The sequence below is a fragment of the Buceros rhinoceros genome, unplaced genomic scaffold (genome assembly GCF_000710305.1).
Source record: "Buceros rhinoceros silvestris isolate BGI_N320 unplaced genomic scaffold, ASM71030v1 scaffold9897, whole genome shotgun sequence".
Classification (NCBI taxonomy): Eukaryota; Metazoa; Chordata; class Aves; order Bucerotiformes; family Bucerotidae; genus Buceros; species Buceros rhinoceros.
Genome location: NW_010423955.1, coordinates 25,662 through 38,823, shown reverse-complemented (window position 1 = coordinate 38,823; position 13,162 = coordinate 25,662). Strand labels below are relative to the sequence as shown.

General features: G+C 43.1%; 1 protein-coding gene across 1 annotated transcript in view; it reads right to left on the bottom strand.

Annotated features, from left to right (window-relative positions):
- FNDC3B (fibronectin type III domain containing 3B) overlaps positions 1-13,162 on the bottom strand; it is a gene marked incomplete at its 5' end in the record, with an annotated part of 96,692 nt that overhangs the window by 67,071 nt on the left and 16,459 nt on the right. The gene's annotated exons all lie outside the window — the stretch shown is intronic.

Genomic DNA, 13,162 nt, shown 5'->3' with positions numbered 1-13,162 from the left:
CTATCCTGGGTTGTTAACCAAACACATCCTTACCCCATCGGCTGCAGAGTTGGGCTACCCGCCTGCTCGCCAGAGCACCGGGCTGCCGGAGAGGATGAGCATCCTTACGCCGTGTGGGGAAAGCCCTGCCAAGCTGCCCAGGGTGTCTGCCCCAAGCCCCAGCACCCACCCTACCACTTCCTGCCCTTAAATGCTGTTATCATGTAATGCTGGAAGTCTTTTAACAGCCACCTCTCACCTACGGAGGTCATAAAGTCATGCCAGGCTCATTTGGATGCCTGACTGGCAGCAGTCCGTCATCCCTCCCTGAGTCCTATGCCCAGTACAGCAGCTCTTGCAGGGGCTACACCCAGTGTTATCACAGGGCAGGATGTGAAATACTGTCCCTAAACTGGATAGATTAATTGAGCACAGAAGGCGCTGCAGAGGCGATCATCTGAGCAGTGGAATCAGCCTTTCCCCTATCCTTCCCCCTCAAAAAAGTCTTGAGGTAAAACATCGGCTTGGAGTAATGAGGTGACACAAAGCAGCTTTATTCCTTTTGGACCGCAGCGCAGGGAGGCCTCACTTTCCACTACAGTATTCTCTAATGGAAAACTAGGAACATATTTTGTCTGTGGGGTTTCTTGCCTGTTTTTTTCCTAAATGTTAATGTTAAAAGCTCGCTCACCAAAGCAAATACATCACACCTAAAGCAAAATGAACAGGATCTCTTTATGAAAAGCAAACAAATTTGACATAGGAAGCCAAAAATATTGATAAGGAATTGGTAAGATCAGATCAACACAAATGACTTCCCCAAAGCCTGACCTACTTCTTGTAGCTCAAGAATGTGTCTTTATTTTTGTCTGTGACCTGCTTTAAAAAAGTACATCATCTTCTCAAAAATTCCATGTGCTCAGCTGCCAAAAAAGTAGAATTGGCTGAATGCTGATGGCCCAGCTCCTGTGTAAATGCCCATCTTTCTCTACAAGAATGCACCTTGGTGTGGAGTGGGAATGACAGATCTCCTGCTCCATGCATTCCTGGATTCCTTTTAGTCCCAGCTGCTTGGAAAACAAGGGAGTAGTAATAATTCATGAGCAGAGGACAATAGCATGATTGTTTTTTTCCATAGTAGATAACCCTTAGAGTGTGTTAGGATTTAGCCAGCATAATACCGACTTGAAAATTACACTGATGGACTAAAACAGCTAAGGAAAAGTTTGAGATGCTGATCCAAGTGAAAATGTTATCAAAGTCTGGGATGTTTCAGAATTCAGGGTTCCCTTCAGCATCAGTACAGAACTGGGACTGCGTCAGCAAAGCTCAGATCCAGATCTGGAAACTGGGGAGGTCCTGGAGGCTTATCTTGAAGGGATGTTAATCAGAAGCAACTCCTGCAGCTGCAGAGCGTAACAAAAATGCTGCTACTATTTTATTGAAGGTTTATGGTCATTATGTCACCCCTACTTACAACCCCCAGAAGCTAAGTGTGAATCATTCTCAACCTTAAATCTCAAACATGTGGACTGAATTTTCTTTCCTCTCTCTGCTTTCTAGCAAGGATGCTATCTGTGTCACACTAACCAGGAGAGGAAAATAAACCCTGCAGCCCAGAGAAATCTCACTTTCCTCTCCTGTGAAAAACGATCGCTTTGTACAGTGACTAAGTCCTCTGACCCTTGCAGGTCAGGGCTGAAGGTTCAAACTGCTCCAAATACAGGAACTGACTAAGTCCTAAGGCAGTTTGGTATACCCAGCAAATAAATAATAGTAAAAAAAGTACATTAGACTTCTCAGTGAAGAGTCCTACTAAGGAAATTTTTATATTAGCTCCTCAGATATGCAGCTTGTTCACAGGGAGAAGGCCAGATCCACTGAGTACCAGACACACTGTAGTTTTGAGTTATTAAGGACATACGGATATTTATGTCTCCAGCAGTTTATACAGATGAGCTAGTGGTGGAAGAAGACAAATCCTCAAAGATTATGGGGAGAGAGGAAACGGGACAAAAAAAAAAAAGAATTTCATTTTAAATATGATGAATAATACATATATGAGCGGGCACTGCATCACATATTCTAAAGAATAAGCTACATCAGATGATAAACATCTGGTGACCAACTATGTCAGCTATAGCCCATGCTGAACCTCCCGGGTGTTTGCACACGAGACTGAGCAGATGCAGGTGACCACTTGCACGTATGGCACACACCCCAACCACTTCACGGGCAGAATCGATGTATCCCGAGTCGCAGGTTTGCTAATGCCGTGAATCATTTTACAAGAACACCAGCAAAGAAAGAAAAGTCTACGGTAAGAAGTTCCCTTTCACCAAATCACTTTGATATCCCTGTACTGCATGGCAAGGGCAGCACGTGCCTTAGAGCCCTGCACTGAATTCAAACCAAAAAAGAGCCCAGGAACAACAGGTAATGCCCTGGGAAAATCAAGCAATGGTAACATTAGAGACAGAAAGCAATAAACATGCACAAGTGATGTCTACAGCAACAGCTTATGTTGGAAGAGGACCTCAGGAGAGGTCATCAAGCCCAACCCCTGTCTGAAAGCTAGATATAAGACAGCGCCAAACTGCCACATGAAAAGAATTTTAATAAAACTGAAGCCCATCTTTCTGGGAGAGAGAAGGTAGCTCACAGAATTGTCACCCTCTCATATATTTAAAATCCATGATTTCCTCGTTTCAAAAGCCATAAAAAATTCTCAGGCTTCTATGGATGTTTGATCTGCTTCCAGTAATAAACATGATTATTCACCGTCTCCTGAGGTAGACTAAGCTAGAGAGAACGAGACCTGTCCTGAATCCCTCTCTCAGCAGGGAAGTTGGTCTAGCTTATCAACCTTTCTCATAACACGTTAAGTATCAATCTCAAAATCTTTCTCCCAAGCCAACAAAGAGCAGAAATCCTTCTGAAAGAGAAATAATAGAGAAGAAAAAACCCATCTTCTATGTTCTATGCTTATAATACAGAACTAGTGAAAAGACTTTTTTTCCTGGCTCACTATTCATTACTCTTCAGCCACCAAGGACTCTTCTACCAGATTAGCTCACTGAAGCATTTAGGGATGACGAGCATGAACATCTCCCAGACATCACAGATGCAGTAGCGGAAAGGTGGGGAAGAACAGGAGGAAGGAAAGGGGAAGCCTTCACGTAAAACAGGAGACTAAAATGCAGAAAAATTACCTACAGCTGCTCAGGAAAGGTGGTGGGTGGCTGAGCATGATTCACCCACTTAGCACTAAATGACCTTGAGCAACAGGCCCCCGATTTGGTTTTAAATCTTTGTCCTCCTCTCTCTTCCTCAGCTAACTGAGCAGCGAGTGTCTGCCACACACACATAAAAGTTCTGTAAGTCAACCCTCTGTCTTTAACCCTGGGGCTTGCAGAGACAGGCAGAGGACACGTGCTGCTTTCCTCCCTTGCCATCGGGAACAGAAGTTCAGTCATGCTGAGGAAGAGCCCAACTAACACTTCAGGTCATTGTCCCACTATAACTTCTCTTCTCCACATCTGTTCCCCACATCTGCTGTAGCAAAACTCTTCCTCCTAGGAGGAAGCTGGGGGTGGGGAAGAATTCCTTGTGAATGCTCAATGGGGTCTCTCTGAGGGACACTTCAAAAATTTGAGTTATCCTGTAGATCTCAGTGTCTAAGAGATATTATAGCTGGCCCAAGCTACAGCATTGGGTTGTCACTCCCCAGCTGTGGGTTATTTGGACCCAGTGTTTCAGACTAACCTTTCGTGGCTGAGAAGCCAGCTGTAAGACCTGGACCACACCTAAGCTTGTATTTTGGTCATCTCTCTTTTTTCAGAGTTTTGGGTCATAACAAAAACTCCACAAATACAAACAAGAGTAAAAAAAAAGAAATTATTTCCCAGGAGCTGTTTGGTGCTACCAGGGCTTCGACGTTAAGTCTTGTTGAACTAAAGCCTTTTATTACATGCTTCTGTTAGCCTGCATCTATGTTCCTTTCTGCACGTACAGTACAAATATAAATTTCAGAACTTTCCAACCATACTTTTGAACACCAAGCACAGCTTTACAAAACAGGAAAAAAATACTTGTTATTTCAAGGTAAGTTTCCATGAAGAGTTTTCATGTTTGCCTGAACAGCAGCTGTGTATGCAAATAGTTTGAAATAGCTAAAAGCTCTAAACTAATTAAGATTTTCTCATTGCAAATACACATTTTAGGTTTGTTCTGCATTCTTTCCTTTGCAGGGAGGAAAAGGTCCAGCTCAAGACTTAGCTGCTGGCCACGGAAAGTATTTACTGTTTCAACAGCCCTTCCATTCCAAGGCAATGACATCAGCACTAGCACTTTGCAAACTTAGTCTAATTCTCAAGCAGAGCTCCGTGCTCACAGATACGCCAGTCATAACATGACATGCTTTCTCTGAATTTGTTCCAGATTTATTGGGGCTGTGACCAGCTTCAATGCAGGGAAAGATCTTTTATCAGTCACGTACAGCACAACCTACAACCTGCGAGAAAATGAGCTCTTCAAAACACAGCCCAGCTCCTTTGTGAGCTGCCTGCTGCTGTAGAAGCTGAGACACAAAGAAGAACACACACAGACTTTTTCATTTCAGAGAGTTGTAGAAATACACATTAGAAAACCTCCTCGCACAACAACAAATCCAAAACTGCAGAAGCCAGGCTGCAGCTGAGTCAGGAAAGCAGGACCAGAGGAGGTGTGACACAGTCACTGAGGCCATCCTCCTGCACAGAGACACGACCACCCAAACCTAAACCATTCCTCAGAGACCTCTGCCTAGCCTTTTTTTTAAAAAATAAATAAAAATTCAGTAAATAACCTCCCTCCCTGTGATCATGGCACTCTCAAACTTTCCTCAGCTAGGTAATGTAGCATAGGATCTACCTCTCCTCATCACTGGGAAAATTATCTCCTCAACTTCCCCTGCTGCACCTTAATGTCTGACTTCTTCCCTGCTCACCCTCCACAGGTGAGCTCATCACCCCATCTTTGTCCCCACCTTTCACATACTTGAAGACAATTTTTTTCTCTTTAAATGAAGCAAGCTCATTTCTTCCATACTTGTATTTACCAGATCGCAGACCTCACTTACTACCATCCTCTGGAGCGGTTTTACATTGGTCTCCACCCTTCTGAAGATGCCGTAGCAGCCCTGGCCACCCCACTCCAGCTGAGGCCCTAGCAGCACCAACTAAGGACCCACATTCGCATTTACAGAGCTCGCTTTGAGGTTGTTTCTTCTCTTTGTCTATAGAGTAACCAGACTCCTGGGCTTTGTAACTTATTAAACATCCCAGAACTACTGTGCAGACTATCACATATTAAAAAAAAAAAAAAACCAACCCAAAACCAGCAGGTTTGAGAAGGCCTGGCTGGAATGTAGCACTTCGTTATTTTCTTCAAAATTTCCCCCCTCCTCAGCCCACCAAGCACTCTCAACCCTATCAGAGTCTGATATGGACTATAATTTAATAAGCATCAATCCTTATTCCATCCTTCAAGTCTTTAATGAAAATATTGAATAAAATCAGACCTAGGACGGATTCCTGCCTAATCCAACTTGATGCATCTTTCCAGTGTGTCAGGGAGGCAGCCCAGCCCAGCGCAGGGCAGGGTCACGGGTAAACTGCAGGGCTATATGCTGGCTTGCAGCTGTAATACTGAGAAGAGCAAACCCAGCGTCACCCTGAACACACAGTGCTTTATGCAGCCACTTCCACAATGGGCAAAATGAGGAGCCCCTTTAGAATAAAAAACTGGTGAAAGAAATATTTATATTCGAAACAATGACACCATGCTGAGATAAAATACACCAAGGAAGATTATTAATTAAGCCTACAAATACCTGGATGAGATTTCTAAATACTAAATATTTCAAAGTTCTGCTAATTACAAGAGTGCTAATAAAAACACTAGCAATAAAACATGAGGGCAGCTCCCATGCCCAAGGTAGAGATGGATGTTACCCAACTTCAAGAAAAGATCCAATTCTTGAAACCTGTTCTAATTCCTAAAAAATTGCTGTGCACGAGCATCTCACCTGAGTTTTCAATTTCTAAGAGCCTTCCCTCTGTTGCTATCTCAATTCTTCTGCTAAAATGCCTTACTTCATGTCTATGATCTTATCTTCCAGTATTTGATCTCCAAGACCATTCAGTCCCCTATGTTCCCCAACGTTGTTTTGATGTATAATTTTTGTTGGGATGGAGCAAGGAAAATAAGATCAGCAGTAACCTACAATGGAAATGAAATGCTGGATGCAAGGGACAAACGGAGTCTAAGTGCCATGTTGGGTTTGTTTTTCTCTGCTTCTTTGCTGTTACTGCTAGAGGACAGCAATAACAACTCCTACTTTATTGGCTAAAGATCTGAGTGAATTCCTACTGTGAACACGCAGTTGGTCCATTAGAAGGCAGAAAAGGGCTTACTTAGTAAAACAGAGCACCCCCCGTCTCTATCACATACATTTCACATCTTAAGAAAGGGCTTTGTACATCCCTTGAAGAAGATAAGAGAGGCAACGCGCCGCATATGGCTGCAGCTGGCTGGTTTTGAAGGAACACCAATCTAAACAATGACATAACCCACAGAAACAGAGAAAGCCCAAGCTGAATCTGCTGGAACAGCAAACCACCGACACACAGGACCTCTTCTTGGAGAGCTCTCCTTTGTACTTTTGACTTGCTTTAGATTATTTCCTGTGGCAAAACAGTGTTTTTTGTTTTCTGCAGCCTCTCTTTTACTATTGTGTAACAGGAGCCGGCAACACTATGTGGGTTTGAGAAGCCAGCAAAAGCTTTCCAGATAAACAAGGGCTAACAGGCTGCCACAGGCAGTGGCCACCCCTCTGTCCTTCTGCAAAGCCCGTGTTTCTAAATGACACAGCTGATTCATACAGAAGTAGCCAACCAGAAATGACTATTTAAAATTCTCTTGATTTTTATTAGCGTAATTTCAACGCTACAGGCTGCAATTTCAAAGTGCTCTTCTAAGTTGGTTGGCACAGGCAAAACCTCCCGTTTGAGCTGACAGACGAGCATACACGTGTGCGAGACAGGTGAGATACTTTACGTGGCAATTCTGGCAAACCCTCATACATGTGACAGCTATCGATATGGTTGAATCTCTGCAGCCAAAAAAATCTTGAGCCTCTCCAGCTCAATCTAGAGCTCTACCTTTCTCACCCCAGAGATGCAGCACTGCTCCATGGGTTGCATGCTAATCTGTACCAGAAAGAGCAGCAGCTCAACGCCCTAACTCACTAGGCAGATCATCCAGACAGACTTTGGAAGTAAGTTTTTCTTCTCTAGGTTTGTCCCTTTTCTATGAGCATTAGATATCACTACCTCGTAGCCCGCTGCAGTTCACCAAGTGTGATATTATAAGACTGAAGTAAATGGTTAAAAAAAACATACACCATCAATCCCTTCCAATGAAGAAATTAGCTAAAACAATCACTGTCCCTTCCTGCACCTTTCTCAAGGACTTATGAGAGAGCTGTTATAACGTGAGTGAAATTATGTGTGTGTATTTGCTTTTAAAAAAGCATTACCTCTCTTCTTTCTTGAGGTTCTTCCTTTTCTCTGTTGTTTGTGATTTGGTTGGACTTCTAGATGCTATGTATATTGGATATGTATTTGCAAAACATTTTTCTACCTATTTTTCCAGGGGTTTTTGTAAGCTGCCCACCTGCAGCTGCCATTAAAACCTTTCACTGCTAACAACAAGAAATTGTTTTGGATTTGACAAGGAGACTGTAAGGTCCTCTTAAAATTTTCCTGGCGCTCCTCATTTCCACTTTCCAGGTAAAAATCTGACGTTTCACTCCCGCTACAAACTTTGCCAGGGAACACTAATCTTTTCCCAGATACAATGAAGTTCTTCAAACCTCTCGTATTTTCTACGATAGCTGAGATGCATGGTGTTGCCTTGCCCTTAATTCCTTTCATTGATTTATGTACTGTTCCATGCTTTCCCCCCTTGGTTCTCCTCGTTCCCTGTCACTTTAGCCTATGACTGCCTGTCTGTCCGGCCTTCATTAGTATTCAAGAGCCAGGGTATGACCTGGCGCGGCAGCCTCCGGCAGCCCTCCAAGATGAACCGAGAGGTCATGCAGAAGGAGAAGTAACTTCTGCAAAGATCACCACCTTACTATTATTATGATGTCAGGCTGCCACAAGTGACATGGCCATAAAAGCCCCACAGGTTTCTCCAGCCCAAGGCAGGAGAAGGAGGGCAGGGACAACGGCACGGCCAAGACACCCACGCTTCTTAAAATGTGAAAGGCTTCAATAGTGACTCAAAAGGATGCCTGATGCCAGCTGTGAAATGACGTTATTTGGCATTTATAGAGGCAAGACTTCCTCTTGGAAAGAAAAGCCTCCCTTCAATCATGGCACTGACTCTCAGCTGCCAGGCGACCCACCACAAATACAAACAGTGAAAGCAGTCTCACGACTTCTTAAACTGATGAAAAGCACAAGTTTGACAGCACTAGAAATTACTGTCTTCTCGTCCTAACAAGGTCACTGATGGCTCTGTTGCATCCCACCGCCAGCTCAAGAAGCAGCAGACAACACAGGTATGTCTCTATTGCTCTTTGGTGTCCCTGCTGAGACAACCACAGCAAGTCCTCCCATGGCAGAGGTGATCCCTGCACCCTCAGAGGTGGAAAGCACAATCTCTACCAAACGCAGATTTTGACAAGTCTCCAGTGTCACCAGACCAGGGCTTTAAATCCTGCGACTGCTGCCCCATGCCAATCAGGGAGTATTTTTCTCTGAAATACTATCTCCAATGCAGGGGAACAATGGCATCAGTATTGAACCCAAAATAAAACTTACTTTTTCTTGACCTTCAAAAATATGACTATACAAAAAAAGCCAATAAAAGCCTTTGATAATCTGCCCATTACCCACAATAACAGCATTTTCCTGATCAAAAGCTAAATAACCTGCAAAACTGTGCATATTTGCACAGGAAAACAATCAGACAGCACAGCCAAAACAGACTCCACGGGAGCTCCAAACTTGTCAGGATTAAACGGAGGTCCTCAGCCAAAATTAACAACCTCCTTGGCAATGAACCTTGTAAAGCCACTGAGTTTGCGACAACGATGTGAAGGCTGCAGAGCACTTCCCCAATGCAAAGGCACAATGCTGCCCATTATTGTCTAAAACTTTTAAGGAAATAACCACAAGCCAGATTTTGCCCTCAGTCACAATTCCTCAGCCTCGCTTGAATCAAAGAAGACATCAACGGCGAAATGTCTTTAGATTTCATGGTGGGCAATGAGAAGTGCTTTGGGGGGGTAAGTTTTAGCCACAACCCTTATGTCACTCAAAAAGAGAGTGAGCTACTCATCCTTTACAGGGCATTAAAGGGGAAACTTTCTCTAAGAGGAAAAAAGCAGAAAATGTGTTGTCTTTTCACTCTTCTTGATTTTATCTTAATGTTTACATTCGAGCAGAAGTTTTACTTCTATGCACTACTTCTACTATTTGCATGTTTTTAAAAGAGATTAGATTTCACAGGAAAGGTCCTTTTTTAAGAAAAAAATTCCAAACTGTAATGCTTGAAATACAAAGATTTTTCATGGAGCCTGCACTGGGATTTTACACTGTCAACCCACTGAATGGCTGCAGAGTCATGATATTTTTTTGAACAAACCTCAGCCTAGCTTTTCTGTCACCAACATAAGTTATTGCCCTCTTTTTCCAGATAAAAACTGAGATAATCAAATTGCAGTGAGAGGTGGAGAAGGTTGCAGTAATCCAGGAAATCGAAGAAGAATTTTTTCTTTTCACTCAGCCCAGGCACTTCAGCTCAGAGATGGGGAGAGGAAAAGCTCCTGCTCCCCCTCTTTAAATCAACCCAAACAGCTATAAATTGACAGAAATAAGTTATCTTCCATATGACAGATTACAATCAACTTACTCGACTAATTCCAGCCTAAATTGTTTTGCAGTCAAGACTGAATGAACAATGATTGCATGAGCTAGAATTATATTAAACAGAATATTTCAAAGATCAGGTGCTCAATTCCCACAATGCCAAAGTAAAAAAAAAAAAAAAAAAGGCTGATGCGATGTTATCCCTCCCACGCCTGCAATGTGAAAAGAGCACTCAAGAACATTTAAAAACCCCGATCTATAATGTCTGTATCAATTAATGACTAGTGAGCTGTACGAGCTGCCTGTGCAACGAGCAGTTCTGTATGTGACGAGGGCAATATACGGCCTCAGGTATTTGCACAACCCGTTTCACCACTAAGAATCTTTCAAAATGTTTAAAGCATTTCACAGAAATCTCCACCTGATTAGAGCTCGCTGGGAAGGCTTCACCAAAGCTACAGGAATTTTGACTTGATCTGGATTTCATTGCCGAGATGAAATTCAGGCAAAAGTCACATGAATCACGGTAAATCAAAGCAGCTGCTGCTGAGCACAGCAATTTACAGGAAAAAAAAAAAGGCCAAAAACCCAAGAAAACAAGCTCAAGCTTCAGGACCAAACATTTTATAATAAACCTGAAGAACATTTTAGAAGAACATCCATCCGTTCCGTTAATTGCCATACTCAAAGCATCCCCCTAAGTATTTTTAAAAGCAAAGGTTTTTCCCCCCGCATAGAAGAAAATATACTGAAGAACTTTCACAAGAACTTTTGAAATCAAATTCCACCCTTGCTCAGAAAAGGAAAACTAGCTGATGGGTTTTGAAGCACAGCCTAAGTGAGTTTGGTAAACATAGCCATGAATTTCAGTGGGATGTGAAAATGCGTTTCACTGCCTTTGCACATCCAGAGGAATAGACAGACATTGTTCAGACCATCTGGGTATACAAATAAGGCTTGTTCATTAAATTATTAGGCTTAAAGGTGTTGTATTTTTCATACGCCAGAGGGAGAAAATGCTCTACCTCTTCCCTGCAAATACCCTCTCCCTTCTGGCTCAATGTCCCGGATGTTGCCAAATAAGGGAAACATGGTTCCCTTCCTTTGTCGGTGGTCCACGTTATCTCCTCTTAACTGGTGAGAATAGCGTGTTTATCTTGCTCTGAAGCTCTGAGACCTTTGTGTAACTCTTCTCCCCAGCTCAGGGATTTAACCGCTAAGTATTTAAGTGGGATGAATATGTACTTGATGTGTTTTTTCTGTTGGTTGGATGTCTATAAATTACGTAAACTCCTAAGAAAGAGACTCAGATTTCAGTCTTCTGGAGTTGACTGTCAGATGCAGCACAAGCTGCAAATTCTTGAGATAATACGAAGACCCTCTGGGGGAAGAGCTTGTGCCTTACATCACCAGCACTGACTTCCTGATAAATCATGGAGCAGAAACCTTATCCAGCTCCCTCCGGCAAGGAGATCCTGCTGGCAAACAAGACAAGCAGATGAGAAGAATATGAGAGTCTGCAGGGTTGATCAGGATTGGGAAAAACTGCCCTGCAGAAAACTCCAGCCACCATCAAAAGGGTTTTTAAGTCACCAGTAAGGTCAAATGAGCCCCAAGGACCACCACTCTTTACTAGATATGCCCTGCTCTTTCCTCCGTGGACTTTGAGCAGTGTTTCTAACAGGCTAGCACACTTCAAAGATTAGGGAGCTTCTGTGGTGAGAATGAAAAACGTAACTAGAATCATGGTCAGCCACTTTATCCCATTGGTGCCTCAGAGCTGTGGATACCCAGGAGACCAACTCTCAGAGCAGCTTATAACTATGCTGGATCACAGGTATCCACAGCCACCCCGATGTTTCGTTTGCATTTCCAGTTACAAAAAATCTGGCTGAAACTAAGATTGACACATTTATGTTCGCCTGTTAAAGTAGCTGACACTGAAGATGGGAGAATATTGTGCCATTAAATTAAGAGGCAATGCTCCCATTTGGTTGATGTAGAGAATCTCTTATCAACAATTTCTGGTGCCTACATTACGAAGCTGGATCTTCAGTCTTTCAAGATAAGTGCATAAAATCAGTGTGAGTATCTCCTCTTTCCTGCCCCAGCTCCATCCCAGTTTGCAGGACTCTCTGCTAATGAAGGCCCAAGCAGCCTTCTGCTGGAATCAAGTAATGTGGTGTGAAAGAAGGTCAGACTGCCATGGCATTCAGGCTTCCCATGAACTTTGATTTTGTTCCTGCAGTATCAATACCACAAGAGAATACCTCCATCCAGACTTTTCACACGCAGACAAACTTTCACAGGCTTGTAAATTCCTGGGAATTATTCGGCACATAGTGGTCTCCTGGGGAAGAGCTGGTCAAGATGAACTACAACGAACTACCCACAGGCAGCTCAAAGCAAAATACCGCTGGGGCTGGGCAAAGCAACGGCTGAGGGAGGGAATACGTTAGCACTGGTCATGGACTTGCTTTGCTGGTCCACTTGTCATCTTTAGCTTTTACCTTTCTCCATCAAAGCCCCAGGATGTGAGTCAAGTTTCAAGACAGCAGAGGAAATGGAGATTTGTTTCCCTCCCTCAGTGCAGCTTCTTTCTTGGTGATGCTGTATAAACATTTTAGCAATTCTTTTTGCTGAAGAAAAGTAATAAATTAAGCCTGATCTGGATAAATTCTTCCATGCATACAGACTCCCACAAACCTGGGGACGAACTTTGCCTGAACCTTCATAATGTCAATGTGTTTCTGATATATTCATCAGTTTATATAGAGCTCGCTGGAGTGGTTACTCTATGTGGCTATGAGGTAAATACTCTTTGGTAAAGAATCTGCATGGCCCAGCTAATGGAGTGTCTCTGGTACACAAAGGTGTGCTCTCAGCATGTTAACGTCAGAAGTATCTGAAACTCATGACCATGGACATCCAACTTCACAGCCCGTTATTTCAGGGAAAAGACAAAAGATAAAGAATGTTCAAGAAGTAGGCATATTTCCAAACAGAAACAAACAAAACCACAAGCCCGGTAACCACGTGAGAGATAAGGTCAGGCACGAGAATATCACACTGGAAATTCCCTGGTGTCACAAGTCAGCTGAGGTTTCTCAAGTTCAGACCAGTGTCCTAATTAATGCATCCTACTTCCTCTCACTTATGAAAACTTAGAGGAAACCAACATGCACGCTAGACATGATATAAAGTTCTAGTCAGATAGAAGTCTGAGCAACTCAGCCAAGTAGAATTATTTGCTCCAACTATTT